Below are 5,797 nucleotides of genomic sequence, written 5' to 3' on the forward strand. Positions count from 1 at the left end.
AGGAGGTCAGAACATGTGGCCTCCTTGTCCTTTTTGCACCAGCAAACAGTTATCAGCTCTACTTTCTATGTTCCCATTACGCTGGTTCCATAACACATATGACCTACGTCACTGGTATTATGAAAGTATGTTCATGTACTTATCTTTCTTTCTCAGTAAAGGAAATTTATCTCAGTATCTACAAAGATTCTTACACCATACATTATAAAAACCAAACAAACTCATTGCCATCAAGCTGATTACAACTCACAGTGACACTACAGGACCAAGTAGAACTGCCCCATAGGGTTTCCAAAGCTTCAATCTTTACAGAAATGCAGATTTCACCCATCTTTCTCCTGTAAGCAGCTGGTGAGTTCGACCCACTGACCTTTTGGCTAGCAGCTGAATGCTTTAACCACTATGCCATCAGAGCTCCCTATTCTATTAAAAACAAAGAAACAAAGAACCTCAGACTCAAACTCACTGCCATTGGGTAAATTCTGACTCACAGCAACCCCCATGGGGTTTTCAAGACTATAAATCTTTACAGAAGCAGACTGCCTCATCTTTCTTCCTCAAAGCAGCTGGTGGGTTTGAACCACTGACCTTTTTGTTAGCAGCAAATGCCTTAACCACTACACCACCAGAGCTCTGTAATAGTTAATATGAAAATTAAATGAGATAATTCTAAACAAATACCTGGTATACTATATACAATAAATAGTATCAGTTCTTACTGTTCAAGCACCATACCTATAAAGAGATCATTATAGAATACAGAGAATAACTATGTTGTTGTTGTTGTTATGTATGTCGAGTTGGCCCCGACTCATAGCAACCCCTCCTTGGGTTTCTGAGGTGGTATCACTATGGAAGTAGATTGCCCAACCTTCCTTCCAAGGAGTGGTTGGTGGGTTTGAACCGCCAGCCTTCTGGTTAGCAGTCAAGTGCCTTAGACACTGTGCTACCAGAGCTCCTAAGAATAACTATAGAGAAGTATGATAGAGAAACTGTGTCACAGGAACAGATAAAGGACAAGACTGTTTAAAAGAAAGTTTAGCACTAGGAAGGCGGGTGGGAAGGGGCAAAATTATTTCATCCGGCCAGCTCTTAAGGGCAACAATACAAAGAAATTCCAGCAAGACAGAGTGTGAAACAATACTATAGGTAGTGCAGTGGGGGCAAGCAACAAGGTTATTTCCACAAATTGTTAGGATTGTTTTCATTATGTTTTGATGAAAAAAATCAATTAACCGCACAGAGATTATCAGTAATGCAAAGAAGATGACCCAAATACAAAAATCTCATCAACTGCTAAGTGGTATCTTGCTTGCAAAAATAAGGTACCCCAAGTCAGTCAAACCCCTCTCACTGGAAAGCCAGGTTGAAATATAAGCTGGACTACCAATCAGTGATGTTGTGGAAGAAATTCCTACATCTTGGGATGGAAAGTTGGACTCATCCCAAGATGCAAAATATATTCTAATCCTAAGAGTCTAAATGACTTAAAAAAAAAAAGACAGTTATTTTATTTAGACTTAGTCACTAGGTAATACAATAAACCATGTTCCTTTCCCACAAATCTAGAATTTTTGGTATTCAGACCTGTTTCTTTTTTTTTTTTTTTTTTAAACAATCTATGGCCAAAAATAAGTTAAAAATATATATATATACACATACATGTATATATATATATACACACACACATACATATACATATATATATATACACATACATATATATATATATAAATTACTGTCAGCTATCCAAAATTACAGAATAAATTTTCATCTTATTTAAGAAACTAAATTACGCTCTTTGGAATATCCATTTGCCTACAGTTAATGTGCTATTCTAAACGATTTTTTTATACTTATGAAAGCAAGTCACACAACCGTTAGCAATTAGTTAAGGAACATGTAGTTCAAAGAAACAAAATAAAGGAGTTGTACTATATAATCACTAAGAATCCATCCCAGTCATAGTTCTCGTGTCAAAGGATTCAAGGTCTTGAAGTGAAGAAAATGTGAAGCAATATATACATCGCATTACAGTACAAAAACAGCATATGTTACACTAGACACAATAGAGGAGATGATCACTATTGCTTAAAAGGACAAGGAGGAAGTGAGCTATAATTTCAAGTAAGATAGACACAGAAAACTATTTAGCAATTAAATGTCACTGGCAACGGCTGCTAACCAGGTGTATAGTGTTAGAGGCAACAGTTATATTGCATTGTGTTGAGAAATGAACAGAGGAGAACTATAGAAAATGTCTTTGAAATGGATTAAAGTAGAGAAATATTTATTCAAGAAATCAAAAATCTGCATAAATGTGTGAGCTCACTGGTCTCATACAAAGAAAAATATTCAAATAATGTACTTAAAATACTCTTCAATTCCCATAAGCTAAATGGTGACTGAAGGAATGAATGAAAGCAGGTTTCCTTTACAGTTTTTCCAGACTTGGGCCAAGGAACAGATTACCAGTATACAATAGACTGCCATTAAACATAACTAAATGGTAGTCTTCTTCCAATTTTGCCAAGACATAAACATTAATACCTAAGAATATCAGCAGCACTCCTTTGTTCAGCATTAATTTCTAAATATCTTTGTTCCCAAACCGAATCATCTCTCCAAAACCACTTATAATTTCCCAAGCCCAAACACTTCAGCACACACATGACACGCAAAACTCTAGCTATTTAAAAATTTTTAAATGTCAAAATATGGATAGGGAAAAGAGACTATACCTGTGATCATATTTAAGTTTGGCAGATGATATGTCTACATATTATGTATGTATTACCAAAATGCTCACATATATATTATGTATATTTATTTATATACATATAAAATAGAGCTAATAGTGGGTAAAATTATAATAACTTATTAGCCACAACCAAAGGAGCTCTGGTGGCACAGTGCCTAAGGCATCTGACTACTAATCAGAAGGCTGGCGGTTTTCAAACCTACCAGCCACTCTGCACAAGGAAGACTGGGCAATCTACTTCCATAAAGATTTACCGCCTTGGAAACCCAAAGGGGATAGCTATGAGTCAGAATCCACTTGGTGGCAGTGGATATGGTATAGCCACAACAAAACACCTTGAGGGAGTAAGTTGCTGGGCCTATGGGCTCAGGACCATGGTCACAGGGGACATCAAACTCAAAAGGCATAATATATTACACAAATACTGTTCCACATCCTACTTTGGTGAGTAACTACTGGGATCTTGAGAGCTTGCCAGCGGGCATCAAAGATGCAACAATTGGTTTCTCCTCTTCTGGAGCAAAGAAGAGTGAAGAAAATCAAAGATGCATGGAAACAATTAGTCCAAGAAACCATGAGAACCTTAGCCCACATGACTCTGAGACCAGAAAAACTAGATAGTGCCCAGCTACCACTGCCAAACACTTGGAAAGGGATCCAAGTTGAAGATTCTGGATTGAATGGGAGAAAAATGTAGAACAAAACTCACAATTATTTAAAAAAAAGAAAAAAAAAAAAAAAAGACCAGGCTTAGTGGTTTGATAGAGACTGGTGAAACCCCTGAAACCATGGCCCCTATTCACCCTTTAGGTCCCGATTTGAACTCACTCAAAGTTTGGCTTAACTTTCAGCCAAATAATAGACATGCCTATGAGGTGAACAATTACACCAACTGTTAGAATAATCAACCAAGGGAGATCAGAAGGACATCATTTGTGCAGGGAGAAAGCTCACAGAGCAGGAAACAAGAGCACAGGGAAAAGGTAACCACACGGAGGAAGTGGGAAAAGAGCTGTTACATTGTGGGGATTGCAAGTAATGTCACGAAACAAAATGTGCATGAACTGTGGAATGGAAAGCGAATTTGCTCTATAAACTTTCACCCAAATCACAATAAAAACATATTAAAAAAAAAAAAAAGTTCACAGCCTTGGAAACACTATGGGGCAGTTCTCCTCTGTCAAAAAAAAAAAAAAAGTCCTAAGCCTACATAAGAACACAGTTCCTTATTCTTAATGGAAGGTAGATAGGTTTGGACTACCAAAACTCTCTTTTGTTTCAGCATTTCAGATATAAGGACCAAAGTACACGAAACAGTTTTATTCAAAAAGTCCCCTCAAAAATAAGGAGTCTCTTAAAAAGGTTAAGATTGATTTTATCAAAGGAAAAGAGTTTGAAATTTATCTTCATTTTCTATTTTGCTGGCACTCTTAGATACAATTTTTTATACATTCAAGATTATTATTTATGGAAGCAGACTGCCACATTTCTCTTCTGTGGAGCAGCTGGTGGGTCTGAACCACCAACCTCTAGGTTAGTAGCCAAACACTTAGCCACTGTGCCATCAGAGTCTCCAAGATTATTACTCTAATGGATTGAATTATATCCTCAAAAAGTACATGTTGTAACTCCTAACTTTTATGCCTATGCTTATAATCCCATTTAGGAATGAATTTTGTTATGTTAATACGGCAGGATCAGTGTAGAGTGTGTTTTAAATCAACCTCTCTTTCAGATAAGAAAGAGATTAAACAACCAATGGAGAGAAGTAGAGATGGGGGAAGAGAGATGCTAAGCGACATGAAGATGGACTAAGAGCAGAAGCTAAAGGAGACAAAGACCTTCCTCCAGGGCTGATAGAAAGCAAGCCTTCCTCTAGAACCAGCAACCTGAGTTTGGACTTCTAGCCTCTTAACTGTGAGAAAATAAATTTGTTTGTTAAAACCACCCATCTGTGGTATTTCTGTCATAGCCACTACATAACCAAGAGAATTACCGAGGATTTTAACTTAAAAAAAAAAAAAAAAGACATTATTCTTGTCAAGTTACCTAATCCAAATTCATTTAAGTAGTTACAAAAGTGAAATCTATTTGAGTAACAAGTCTGTACAGGAGCACAGTGAGATGTACACTCCTTTAATGTCTGCTGAGAAACTTCCCTACAACAACAGTTGATGTAGCAGGTTTCTTTTAACTCATTTTTCAGTGGAGCTAAAGAAAGAGAAAGGTTACTCAATAAATGTTCTAAGGAACTGACTCTTCTAACCTCACTACACATTTCTCAGACAGGTGCCTAAAGCCTGCTCTTGATCAAGCCCCCACTCAAATAAGGTGCCTCCTACACACAATTTATTTGGTTGCTGTTAACATTTGGTTTCTAAGCCACAAATGGATTTCTTCCAAGTAGAGAATAAAGCATGGGGTGGGGGGGGGGAGATGAGACTGTTTCAGTGACTGATCCATTCAGGTTCTCACTTTTACATCTTGTTTAAACTAAGTCGCTACAACAAACTACCTTGCTTCGTGTCACAAGACAAGGGGAGCCCTTGGGATAAACTAGGGGACAGGCTGGCCACACGGGATGAAATTGTGCAAACAGCAGCTCTGGGTTATCAAAACAATAGCGAGTGGCACATGTCAGGCAGCCCACATGTGCATGGGGGATAGATAAAACGGCGACCCGCAGAGGCTGGAGTTGAACTTGTCCTAACCCCTTCTCCAACTCCCACCTTCCCGGCTACGCGAAAGTGAAAACCCGGGGCGCCCAGGGCCCTGCTCTCTTCTCCTTCCTCTTCTCCCCACCCGGCCCGACTTCTTCCTCACTCAGTCTCCCGGGGGCGGAGACGCTGAGTTCCCCGAGGCCGGGAGTTAGTCACCAAGAAAAGGCGGTGACAGTGCTCGCGGATCTCGTCGTGCACTCCGAGGCCTAGCCTGGCCGGACCAGAGGCCGCCGGCGAGGGCTATAGTGTCCCAGACCCCCAACCGTCCGCCCACAGGAAAGCCCGCTCCGGCCCCTGAGGAGAGACTCCGCTCCCT

The 5,797-nt window shown here is 39.2% G+C and overlaps 1 protein-coding gene across 1 annotated transcript in view; it reads right to left on the reverse strand.

Annotated features, from left to right (window-relative positions):
- The window catches only part of BAZ1A (bromodomain adjacent to zinc finger domain 1A), a 140,892-nt gene that overhangs the window by 133,427 nt on the left and 1,668 nt on the right, over positions 1–5,797 (reverse strand).

The sequence above is a fragment of the Orycteropus afer genome, unplaced genomic scaffold, assembly GCF_000298275.1.
Source record: "Orycteropus afer afer isolate SDZICR_OR568_19922 unplaced genomic scaffold, OryAfe1.0 scaffold00051, whole genome shotgun sequence".
NCBI classification, from domain to species: Eukaryota; Metazoa; Chordata; class Mammalia; order Tubulidentata; family Orycteropodidae; genus Orycteropus; species Orycteropus afer.